The following is a 12,574-nucleotide window of genomic DNA, read 5'->3' as shown; positions in this document are numbered from 1 at the left end:
TACCGCCCTATTGTAAGCAAACTCCACATGCGGCAAACAGTCTTCCCACTCCTTCAGGTTCTTCTTGATCATGGATCTCAACAGTTGTGACAATGTTCTATTCACCACTTCAGTTTGACCATCAGTTTGGGGATGACAAGTAGTGCTGAACAGCAGCTTCGTCCCCAGCTTTCTCCAAAGCGTCTTCCAGAAGTAGCTCATAAACTTCACGTCACGATCAGAAACAATAGTCTTCGGGACTCCATGTAGACGTACAATCTCCCTGAAAAACAGGTTAGCAATATGCGACGCATCGTCGCTCTTGTGGCAGGCAATAAAGTGGGACATCTTAGAGAATCTATCCACTACCACAAATATAGAATCATGGCCTCTCTTAGTACGCGGCAAACCCAACACAAAATCCATACTAATATCCTCCCATGGTGTAGTTGGTGCCGGTAAAGGAGTATACAAACCGTGAGGCTTCAGCTTGGACTTGGACTTATTGCAAGTAATGCATCTCCTCACATATCTATCCACGTCCCGCCTCATCTTTGGCCAATAAAAGTGGTCAGCTAGCATGAGTAGCGTCTTCTCACGCCCAAAGTGACCCATCAAACCTCCAGCATGTGATTCCTGCAATAAGAGCAAACGCACAGACGATTCTGGAACACATAGTTTGTTAGCCCTAAACAAGAACCCATCATGTATGTGATATTTTTCCCATGCTTTACCAAGAGCACATAAGCGATATGGTTCAGCAAAATCATGATCAGTAGCATACAAATCACATAGAATCTCTAAACCAGGAATTTTAACATCAAGTTGAGTTAATAACATATTCTTCCTAGATAGAGCATCAGCAACAATATTATCTTTTCCCTTCTTATGCTTAATAATGTATGGAAAAGACTCAATAAACTCAACCCACTTAGCTAGACGCTTATGCAAAGTAGATTGGGCTTTCAGGTATTTCAAAGCTTCATGATCAGAATGTATGATAAACTCTTTTGGCCACAAGTAATGTTGCCAAACCTCAAGAACACTAATTAAAGCATACAATTCTTTATCATATATAGATAGTTCAACTTAGCACCAGAAAGTTTCTCAGAAAAATATGCAATTGGGCGACCCTCTTGCATCAACACACCACCAATTCCAATACCACTAGCATCACATTCAATCTCAAATTGTTTATTGAAATCAGGAAGTGCAAGCAACGGTGCAGAAGTTAACAATCTCTTAAGGTCATCAAAAGCATGATCTTGGGCTGCGCCCCACTCAAAAACAACACCCTTTTTAGTCAAATCATTCAAAGGTGCAGCAATAGTACTAAAGTTGGGCACAAATCTGCGATAAAACCCAGCTAGACCATGAAAACTTCTTACTTGACTCACATTCATGGGAGTAGGCCAATTTTGAATAGCTTCAATTTTAGACACATCTACTTCTACTCCATGCTTAGAGACAACATAACCCAGAAATATGACCTTATCTTTGCAAAATGTGCACTTCTCAAGATTACCATAAAGTTGATTATCACGCAACACTTGCAAAACATGTCGAATATGTATAGTATGATCAGATTCATTGCGGCTGTAGATTAATATGTCATCAAAATATACAACCACAAATTTGCCAATAAATTCACGCAAAACATGGTTCATCAGTCTCATGAAAGTGCTAGGTGCATTAGTTAACCCAAAAGGCATTACCAACCACTCATATAAACCAAATTTTGTTTTAAAGGCTGTTTTCCACTCATCCCCTTCTTTCATCCTAATTTGATGATAACCACTACGCAAATCAATTTTAGAGAACACAGCAGCACCACTCAATTCATCTAGCATATCCTCTAAACGGGGAATAGGATGACGATATCGAATAGTAATGTTGTTTATAGCTCTACAATCTACGCACATACGCCAAGTACCATCTTTCTTAAGAACTAGAATAACAGGAACAGCACAAGGACTAAGGCTTATGCGAATATAACATTTGTCGAGTAGCGCTTGTACTTGCTTCTGTATCTCCTTCGTCTCTTCGGGATTAGTGCGATATGGCGCCCTATTGGGCAGCGATGCTCCGGGAATCAAGTCAATTTGATGCTCAATACCTCGCAATGGTGGTAGTCCTGCGGGTACCTCCTCCGGAAACACGTCGCCAAATTCCTGCAAAACATTAGAAACACCAAGAGGAAGAGGGGTCATGTCGTTAGAAACCAAAACCGTACCCCTGTACAAAAGCACAAGAGGCATGGCCGTAGGATCCTCGCTAAATTCTCTCATGTCTTCTTTGGTGGCTAATGAGACTAAGGAATTCACTCTCTCACTTTTCGTTATATCACTCACGACATTACAATTCTCTCGCCTATCTAGAGGAGCATCCTCCAAATTCACTTCGATCTTCTGACGAGACTCATTGACAATTTGTTGTGGTGACATAGGTTGTAAGTTAATTTTCTTGCCCTTGTACTCCAAGTGATATGTATTGGCACGGCCATTGTGTTGCACAGAACGGTCATAGAGCCAAGGCCGACCCAATAAGAGGTGACAAACCGTCATAGGAACCACATCAAAATCAATGCAATCCTTATACGGTCCAATCGCAAATTCAACACGCACCATGTGGTTTACCTTCATCTCACCATTGTCGCTCAACCACTGAATATAATATGGATGCGGGTGCGGTAGATACTTCAACTTTAGCTTGGTACATAACTCCTTGCTTGCTAAATTTCGGCAACTCCCGCCATCAATAATGACCTTGCAAGCCTTGTCAGGACCAACTAAAGCTTTGGTTTGGAACAAATTGCAGCGCTGAGTAGATGCACTAGGCAACACATTAAGAGCACGCTACGACACAACAATGGTGCGAGCATCAGAAGGATATGCATCTTCACCATCAGTGTCATAGTCATCATTGTCTGGAGCATTTGGATCAACATCATCTCCAATCTCATACTCATTGTCCTCATTGATAAACATGACTTTGCGGTTAGGACAATCTCTCTTGAAGTGACCCTTGCCACCACATGTATGGCAAAGCATATCGCGGTTGCGCGTTGCAGACACACCAGAACTACTCGTACTGGCAGCAGATTCGGACTTCTTTGCATTAGATACATTGGAGACCGGTTTGCTAGGCGGAGTAGAGTAAGGAGCGGAGCGCGTCGAAGGCGCCGGCGCTGTAGAGGGCGCGCGGGGTGTAAAACACCCAGCTCCCGTAGCACGTCCCTTAACCTTTGCTTCTTCAGCCAACTGTGATTCAGCTTCTCTGGCATGATGTAACAATTGATTCATATTGGTGTAGGTGTAATGACGAACAATGCCTTTAACATCATACTTCAGTCCATTCAGAAAACGCTGCATTGTCATCTCTAGAGACTCACGGACACGACCACGCTGCATAAGCATCTCCATCTCCATGTAGTACTCATCAACAGTCTTCACACCTTGCCTCAATAGTGTTAGCTTATCAAATATGTTCCGCATGTAATTTGTAGGCACAAAACGAGAAGTCATTGCCTCTTTCATAGCACGCCATGTACGGATAGGTTGTGCACCATCTTCATCGAGGTTACGAACCAAAGAATCCCACCAACGCAATGCATAACCATCAAATTCCGAAGACGCAAGCTTGATCTTCCTATCTTCAGAGTAGTGTGGATGTAGGCTCCATAATTTCTCAATCTTGAGCTCCCAAGTGAGGTATTCTTCAACATCAGCTCCTCCTTCAAACTTGGGTATGGAAAACTTAGGCTTACCCAATCCATCTTCTTCATCTTGTCCACGACCATTGCGGTCAAGTGGAACCCAGCCACGAGGACGATGACCACGAGGCGCACCACGAGCATTGTGTGCGTCATCTTCAAGCTCAGGATCTTCATCATCTTCTTGTTGTTGTTGTTGTTGTGCAGTCAAGTTCTCAATAGCGAGACGCATATCCGCAATATTGCGTTGTATATCCGTCATTTGATCAGACAATCCCGTGACGGTAACATTAGTAGCATCCAGCGTTTGTTTGATCTCGTCAACTGTACTCTTAAGCTCATCATCCTTAGTGCGGAATTCACGTCGCATCTCATTACGAAGAGCTTCATACTCCCTCCATGTGATGATATCTGCCGAATTCTTGTTTTCCTGGTTAACAATCTTATTATCACTAGCAGACATGATTAGTAGGTTAGTGCACTAAATCAAAAATATATGGTGGTACTCTCACAACTCACTCAAAACTGATAAGAAAAGGAAATCTTACCGTTCCAAAGTAAATTAGTGTTGCTTACCACTTGTAGTAACAACTAGTGCACGGATGTAGCGAAGCGAATATCAAGGGTATAAGAACAATCACACGACGAAGCAGGGTATATGTGGGGCTGTAGGTAGGCTACCTATTTGCACCAATAACAAGCTCTAGCGCTGACCGTAGACAACCAAAGATACTCACACAAGGCGATATAATGGGGCAATGCAACTATATGGAGGAAAGGTTGCAATGCACAAGAGAGACGCTAGCAAAGCTCAATGAGACAGGTACAAGATTGCTCAACTACGGATGCAGTAAAGAAAACTTAGGCCTTTCACTTGATTTCAACTAGCACACACTTTTCTTTTTGTATTTTCTTTTTGTAACACACGCAGCTATGTAGCTCTTTTTGCTTCTTTTCAATTTTCTCTTTTTTTTTTTGATTTTATGACTCAACTCCTTGATAACACGGCCAACAAGATATGCAAAGCACCAAAACCCTAATGAGCAGCCTGTCGAGCGGTAAAACTAGTCTCTTCTGGGGAAGTTCCTAGTCACGTATATCGAAAGGCTGTGTCTATGGTTGGGAACAAGCACACTGTACGCTATGTGGACTCGGAGTAACAAAACTAACACTAGAAGATAAACTAGATGATAGAGAAAACACAAACCCTAACAATTCTACTAGACGAAAGATAAAGGTACGCAAAAACAACTACGAAAAGCAACTAAAACTCGAAATTAGTGCAAGCTATGGCTATGGCAAACCCTAACCCTAATTTTTTTTGGCTTTTTCTGGATAGGAAAACACTCACAACTCAACTATGGGGTGGATTGTGGATGGCTTACCGAGGAAAACTGGAAATCTGATACCAAGATGATAAGGGGTGGCCCGATCTTCTCAGTAAGCAACGGTGGTGATGATGATCACGGGATGATAGCAGCGGAGGAACACGACGATGTAGTGGATGATAACTTGTATGACGCAACGAGATCTCTCGATTGGTCCCTGTCGCCAATGCAACAGCTCTCAACCCTGCAAGATATTCGCAACTCCACACACTTGCGCACGTAGCCGCCGACCACGAAGCGGTAAGTTGCAACCGTCTAACTCCCAATGGAACAGCAGATCACACAAGACTTAAACAGGATCTACACAATATCCAAGCAATATGGTGTAGGGAATTCAATAGTTTTGCAGAGCAAACAACTAAGAACTAGGGTTTATCTTAAACGTGGTCTAAAGCAGCTAGGGGGTCGTCCAAGGCACTTATATAGGCGTCCGGGACGAGTTCTGGTCGAAAAATACAAGTAAAACCGACCCAGAATAGATCTGGTCGAGACAGACTCGGACATGTCCGGTCTGGGATCCGGTCAACCGGGCTGGTGACCGGACGGGCCGGTCTGTGGTCCGGTCGACCGGGTGCTGCAACCGGAAACGTCGCAGAAATCGTTCGGTTGGCGCCCGGTACGAGGCAGCGTCAACCGGACCAGGGACCGGGTGGGCCGGTCAGGGGCCCGGTCGACCGGGTGCTGTAACAGGGCGGCCGGCGTGGGGGCCGGTCTGACCGGGTGCTGGACCGGGCTGATCTTCTTCTTCTCCTCTCGCGCATTCCTCCCGCTCCTCCCTCGCGCGTCCATGAGATATCTTCATGTCCAGCTCCATGTCCAGCTTCACGTCCATCTTCACGTCCAGCTGCTCCTCTCCTCGTGCGATGCTTGTCTCCTCTTCATACATGATGATACATAAGTAATAGGACTTAGGTAGTATAAAGTTCTCATCAATCAAGGTATCATTTAAGAACAAGTTCACCTGTTGTTTAAGTAGCTTCGCACGAGCTCGTGTCATTGGTCCAATCCTGACTTCATTGGACTTGAGCTTCACAGCAGGTTCATCTTCAGTTGGTAATGACGGAGGTAGTAGTGAGGTAGGGATGTCCTCATCAACTGGTAAGATCATAGCTGATTTCCCTAGGCGCGGAACTTGAGGTGGATGGTCCGCTTGAGTGACCCGATATCCTGTGCCGACCAATTCAAATACTCGATCATTGGTGGAGGCATCTTCTCTGCCATATATACCTGTCGTGAAATTACCTTTTGCGCCCTATTCGAGGGTCTGCCTTTCTGAATCATCGACACTGCTCCCGTTATGTCAATGTAAGGGCCATTGTTGGCTGGAGCTGCCGCCAATTGCAACTGATGTTGGTTTGCGCTAGTTATTGCGGGTGGAGGTGGCAGATGTACTTCACTCCTTGGCCCCTGTACGTGCTCCCTACTCGCTGCATGTGCATTGGTGTGACCCGCATATCTATGGAGAGCTTGGAAAGTTCGGCAGTCCTTCTGAAGATGACCCGACTATCTTTTTCCGTCATTATCGAGATAGAAATCCATCTGGCATGGTCCGTTCAGAAGATCTTCGGGTGATATGTTGTATGGACTTTGAAACCTTGGTCGATTGTTTTGCCTGCTAGAACTTAGTGCATCCCTATGATCATTGCGCTGCTCGTTGCTTCTCTGGTAATCCTCCCAATGATTTTCTCCACTATTTCCTCGGAAGCCAGCCGCCACTTGGCTGGGACCGTCGTAATCTGAGTACGGACGAGAATATCGTCGTCTGTTTTGATTGTTGTTTCTGTTGCGATCTTCCTCGGGTGACCTATGCCGCTTATTTTGCACGGCATCTTCTCCATCTGCCCAGCGATTCGCTATATCCATAAGTTCTGTATTGTCCTTGGGTTGGATCTACCCAAGTCCTCAATGAAGTCTTTCCTTTGGATTCCCGCAACAAATGCATCTATTGCTCTTTCGTCAGATAGATTTTCCGCCAAATTTTTTATGATGTTCCATCGCTGGATGTACGTCCTCATTGGTTCACCTTATTTTTGCTTGCAAGCCCTTAGCTGCTCTATGGATGTAGGCTTCTTGCACGTGGAGCGGAAATTCTTCACAAACAAGTCTTCAAAAGTTTCCCAGCTATCGATGGATCCTACGGGTAACTTCTTTATCCATGATCTTGCGGCTCCACTAATATGGACTTGGACGCTCTGCATAGCCGTTGCTCTAGTTCCACCCAACAATTATACTGTTTCCAGATAGTCGATTAACCAATCTTTGGGTTCTTGCAAACCATCGAATTTTTTGTAACCATCTAGCAACTTGAAGCCAGAAGGGACCCGCGTTCTGCGAACTCGTCGAGTAAAGCAGGGGATCCCACACATATCTTCCTCATCCACTTCTGGCGAGTGTCGCCTGGATCTATTCTCTCGTGCTCTGTCAACTCGAGCTTGTGCCTCTATATTTCTCGCCTCATCCGTTCGTGGAGGATCTCGCGCCACCGTGGTGGGTCGAGGACTATTTCTCCTTGGGGCACTTCCAGGTTGTGGTGTGCTTGAACTTGCGAACGTTGTTCCATGGCTCCAACTCCAGCCATGGCCATCTGATACAGTGCTTCTCTCGGGTCTCCTCGAGGTGGCCTTGATGCTAGTATGAAGGCTTGAGTCGCCATGTATCCAACTTCCGGTGTTTTGGGGATGATGTTCCCTCTTGTATCTATCGACATAAAGGACATGTCGAGGTTCTGGATCAGGTGCTCTTGCTCATTCTCAGGTATATGCGCTAGGCGAGATCTTCCTCTTGCGCGCGCTGCTCTGTGGTTGTCTCCCGAAGTTCCTGATTGTCGACTTAACTCAGCTCTACGCGCGCTCGACGCAGAGGCTGCAACTTTTCTTTGTTCGAGTATAATTCTCTGTTTTTCGAGTTCTCGTCCAGCATGGGAGAGTTTATATTGATATGCTTGCAGCTCTTCTGCTGTGGTTGTGGTAGTCATCGGCTCCATGCCATTCATGGCTCTTGATGCTCTGTCCCAAGCTACTTGTGGAAGTTGTAACTTCTCGCGAGGTGTGGGCCCGACGTATTTGTTTCCCAATCCTCGCGTGAGATCAGCGGGATCGATGTATGGATTTCCCAAATCATCGAAAGCCTCTGATGTTTCATCCTCTTGGTGACTTGAATCTCCAATAGCACAAACTTGATGATATATTGTAGCTTTGTTTTCCTCTTCAGGGTCGGTGGCACCGTCATATAGATCGGCGAAGACCTCCCGAATAGAAGTAGATCTGTCGATGAAGTCGAAGCTGTCGATGCTCTCCGAGTCGCTGCTTAGATCGGAGTCTGCATACGACCCGAAGGACATGCTACCGAAGTTTTCGGCGAGTTTTCCGCTTGTAGCGGGCTTGATGTAGCTTGACGGCGAGATCTCTTCGTCGCCTGACTCGAACGATGATGACGATCCCGAGAAATCGGAATCGACCGCTAACGGACCCGAAGAATTCGGTACCGCGAGACGATGCGATCCTTCTTTCCCGACGCGGAAGTGGAAGCTCCCGAACGTCATCTCCATTGGCTCCTCCAGATACGCATATGCATCCACACGGGCGGGAGGGTGAGGAACAAAATCAACGAGACCAGTTTTGATCTTTTTACCTCCGTCCATTGCGTTGCTTGCTATCGATGAAGTTGATGATGTTGTCGAAGATGTTGTCGATGCCATCGAGATCAGCTCCTTGCCGCCTCCAATTCCCACAGACGGCGCCAATTGACAAGGTTCTAACTTGTCAATGCCTACAGATTGTAGACTAGGGTTTCGTGGAAAATATAGGGCAAGTAGATCTCGAATGTTTCAGCCGAAAAGGTGCTCGACTGCTAAAAACTAGGGTTGTGTTGACAATGAAATCGATCCTTTCTTTCTCCCTCGACTCCCCCTTATATAGGAGGCAGAGCCGAGGGTTTGGTGTCGTACAAGTTACAAATAGTGAGAGGATATTTGAGTCCGTCTCGTACAATTACAAGTCTCCTAATTCCTAATATATCTCCATCATCCATATCGGCACTTTATTGGGCTTCCAGGCTTTACAATCTTCGGGTCATGGGCCTTCAGTAAACCCCGAGTACCTTCTTTGGCAGACCCATTCGGGATGCCTATGTCACTTAGCTGAAACTCTCACAAATGCTCATAGCGGACGTTTGTCGTCTTCACTGTTAACTCTGACGAGTGGGGGCCATGTTGACTGTGTATTGACCATTGCTTGTTGACTGGTGGGATTGCATGGAGAAACGTATCAGGCTACCTGTTCAGATCGAGTTCTTTCGTACCGCGCCGCCCGCTCCGCCCACCTCCGCCGTCGCCGTGCTTCATCCGTCGCCGTTGTTCCCTCCACCCTAAGCGCCTACTCCGTTTGTCGACGACGCCGCGTCTCCGCCAAATCTAACCCACCTCCCCGTCTATGGGATTATGAAGCGATGTCGGGTGAGGCCGCGCGGAATGATGTCGGCCGTGGAGAGTAAGCATCTTTTATCCTCTAATTGTCATTGTAACTCGAATTATAGGCTGTATTTGACTTTTGATAGCTTGAATGTTCAAATCTTGTTGAATTGTCCCCGGCCTAACTGCAACATTTGTTTGAACGAACTAGGATTGATCCCGCGCTGGCTTTCCGTCTATCAGTTAGAATGGAAACTAGTGTGTTGCGTCGTACTAGACCGCAATTGACTTTGTTTTCCTATTAGAAAGTGGTAGAAACGAGCATGAATTTCAAAGATTTTCGAGCTGGGATCCGTAACAACTTTCCCTAGAGCGATGTCGATGTTGTTGAAATGAAATATTTCAACAGTGACGAGCAAAGATTTCTCCCACTAACTTGCGATGAGCATATGAGGTTGCTTTTTTAATCAGACTGCCGGCAGCCGATTCGGTAATGTCCAAATCGATGTGCTTCAGCAGTCCAGAACGGGTGAAGGGGAAGGGAGTTTAGACATCATCTGTCTCTACTAATGGCCAGCGCCCCGGTACTCCTTGTAGGTCGACACCAAGTAAAGCAAGTGGTGCTGAAAGCCACAACATGCCTGCTGCCAATTCAGTTGCCGATTCACCTGGTGCAGTGGGTATACAGGAAGATGCAGAATCTGACGAGGAAGTTCCAAATGATGATCAAGACGAGATGATGTACCCTGAATTGGTAGATAGAGTCAGTCAACAAGGAGTGGATGATGAATATCCAGAGGAGCCCATCAGCCGAGCTAAGTTTGATGACACTGACGATGAAGAGAAGGAAGAGAACATGGACAACTTAATCGAGGATGAATACGATGGTGAGGACATGCCAACAATTGAGTGGAATAGGGAAGCACCTGAGCTTACTAAAGGCGCCATTTTCCAATCCATGGTGGACTGTCGGAATGCAGTGACAACCTGGTTGCATGCATCTCTTATGGTAAAGAGCAAACTGATTCAGGTAATCCAGTTTCAGTGTTTAATTTAGTTTCAGATCATTGAGTAATGTTTGCGTATGGCCCTTTCTTAATTGTGTTTGACCCTTTTATTTTGTTTCAGATAAATAAAAACCCCACATGAGCACACATGTCCACCTGGAGGGGGAGGGGGAAGGCCAAAACCAAACTAGCAAAAACTAGGTGGGTGGCAGATGCAATATTGGATTGGCTGAGGGAAGAACCTGGACTTGGTCCAACAACACTCCATGCAAAGCTTTTTGAGAAGTACAAGATACATATTTCTTACATGAGAGTTTTCAATGCCAAGGAAAGGGCTCTTGACAGAATTAAGGTCAATGGAATGAAAGTTTTCAGCTACTTTACACATTCAAAGCTGAAGTGTAGATGGCTAGTCCAGGGAGTGTTGTAGAGATTGACAAGCATACAGTTCCATTCAAAATAAAAGGGAAGACATTTGAGAAGGAATGCTTTAGAAGGGCTTTTGTTTGTTTCAAGACTTGCTGGCAGGGGTTTCTAAATGGTTGCAGGCCCTATTTGGTCGTAGATGCTACACATTTGACTGGAAGATGGAGAGGATAGCTCGTAGCAGCTTCTGCAGTTGATGGACACAACTGGCTATTTCTAGTTGCATTTGGTGTGGTGGAGGCAGAGTCCGAGGAAATTTGGGTCTGGTTTCTACAACAATTGCGCAACATTATAGGCACACCTCTAGGACACACAGATGCTTGCAAGAGTTTAGAGAGTGCAGTAGAAATTGTATTCCCTAGAGTGGAGCATATGGAATGTATGCGACACCTAGCGCAGAATTTCGAAAAGAAGTTCAAAGGTAAAGTTTATGATGAGAACTTATGGCCAGCATCATACACATGCAACAAAAGGAAGTATGAGCACCATTTGAGAGTGTTGTGTGCTGAAAATCCTCTTGTGAAGCAGTACATGAATGCACATCATGGCAAGGTATGGTCAATAAGCAAATTCAATGAAATCTGCAAAGTAGATTATGTGACCAATAACCTTGCAGAATACTTCAATGCAATGTTCAAGTCAGTGAAAGGGCTCTTGTTGTGGCAAGCATTTGACAAGATTAGGCAGATGATCATGATAAAGATGGCTTTTCGTAAAAGAATTGCAGAAACACAATATGTTGGTCATCAAATGCTCCCATATGAGGGTGAGGTTGCTACTGACAGGGCTCTTGTTGTGGCAAGCATTGCATTTGAAGGCAAGAGGACTGAAGATGACATGCATTCGATCTGCTACATATGAGGGTGAGGTTGCTACTGACAGTAGAAATAGGCAATGGAGGTATCTTGTGAACCTAACTGCTAGAGACTGTAGTTGTAGGCAATGGCAGATCTGTGGGCAGCCAAGCATACATGCCCTACATCGATGACTGTTATCGGGGTGCAGATGGTGAAGTTGATCTCTGTTGCCAAATTTAGGACTGTTTATGCTGACAATGTGTTTGTACTCTTGGAAAAAGATCAATGAAACGTAGGCATTTCCATTATGCCCGTCATCATATTTTATGGTGATCAGCGTAGTTCTACCTTAGAAATATTCAACTACGTTTGGGCAAATATTGTCAGCCATGGCAGACATTAAGAATTATTGTCAACAAACAGTGTGGATCAAAATATTATTTGAATTTTCAAAGGCAACATCATAACAAAGAGAAAAGATAAGCAATAGATGTAATCTAAGGCCTCAACATAAGATCAACAGTACGCATGCATACACCCAAAAGTGGTCAATTCTTCTGGAAATTTTGATTTTAACTTTTTTTTCCTGAGTAAAGAACCACACATGAATCAGGTGAACTTCCTTCACTTGTTTCTTCCAACCAATTTTCTTTTGATATTGGTTAGAAAATAAATTACACAAGAAAAAACTTTAAAAGCTTATTCATCATTGCGCATGGGTAGATCGACTACCATCATCTGATGTGCTGCAACTGCTACTTCTTTGAATATTATCAAGACCTTCTCCATTATGCATCAAAACAGTAACTAATATATCAACATTATTCCCACAAACACCTCATGTGCATTAAAACTGA

Source organism: Lolium perenne, chromosome 5, assembly GCF_019359855.2.
Source record: "Lolium perenne isolate Kyuss_39 chromosome 5, Kyuss_2.0, whole genome shotgun sequence".
Classification (NCBI taxonomy): domain Eukaryota; kingdom Viridiplantae; phylum Streptophyta; class Magnoliopsida; order Poales; family Poaceae; genus Lolium; species Lolium perenne.
This window is presented reverse-complemented; position numbering follows the sequence as displayed.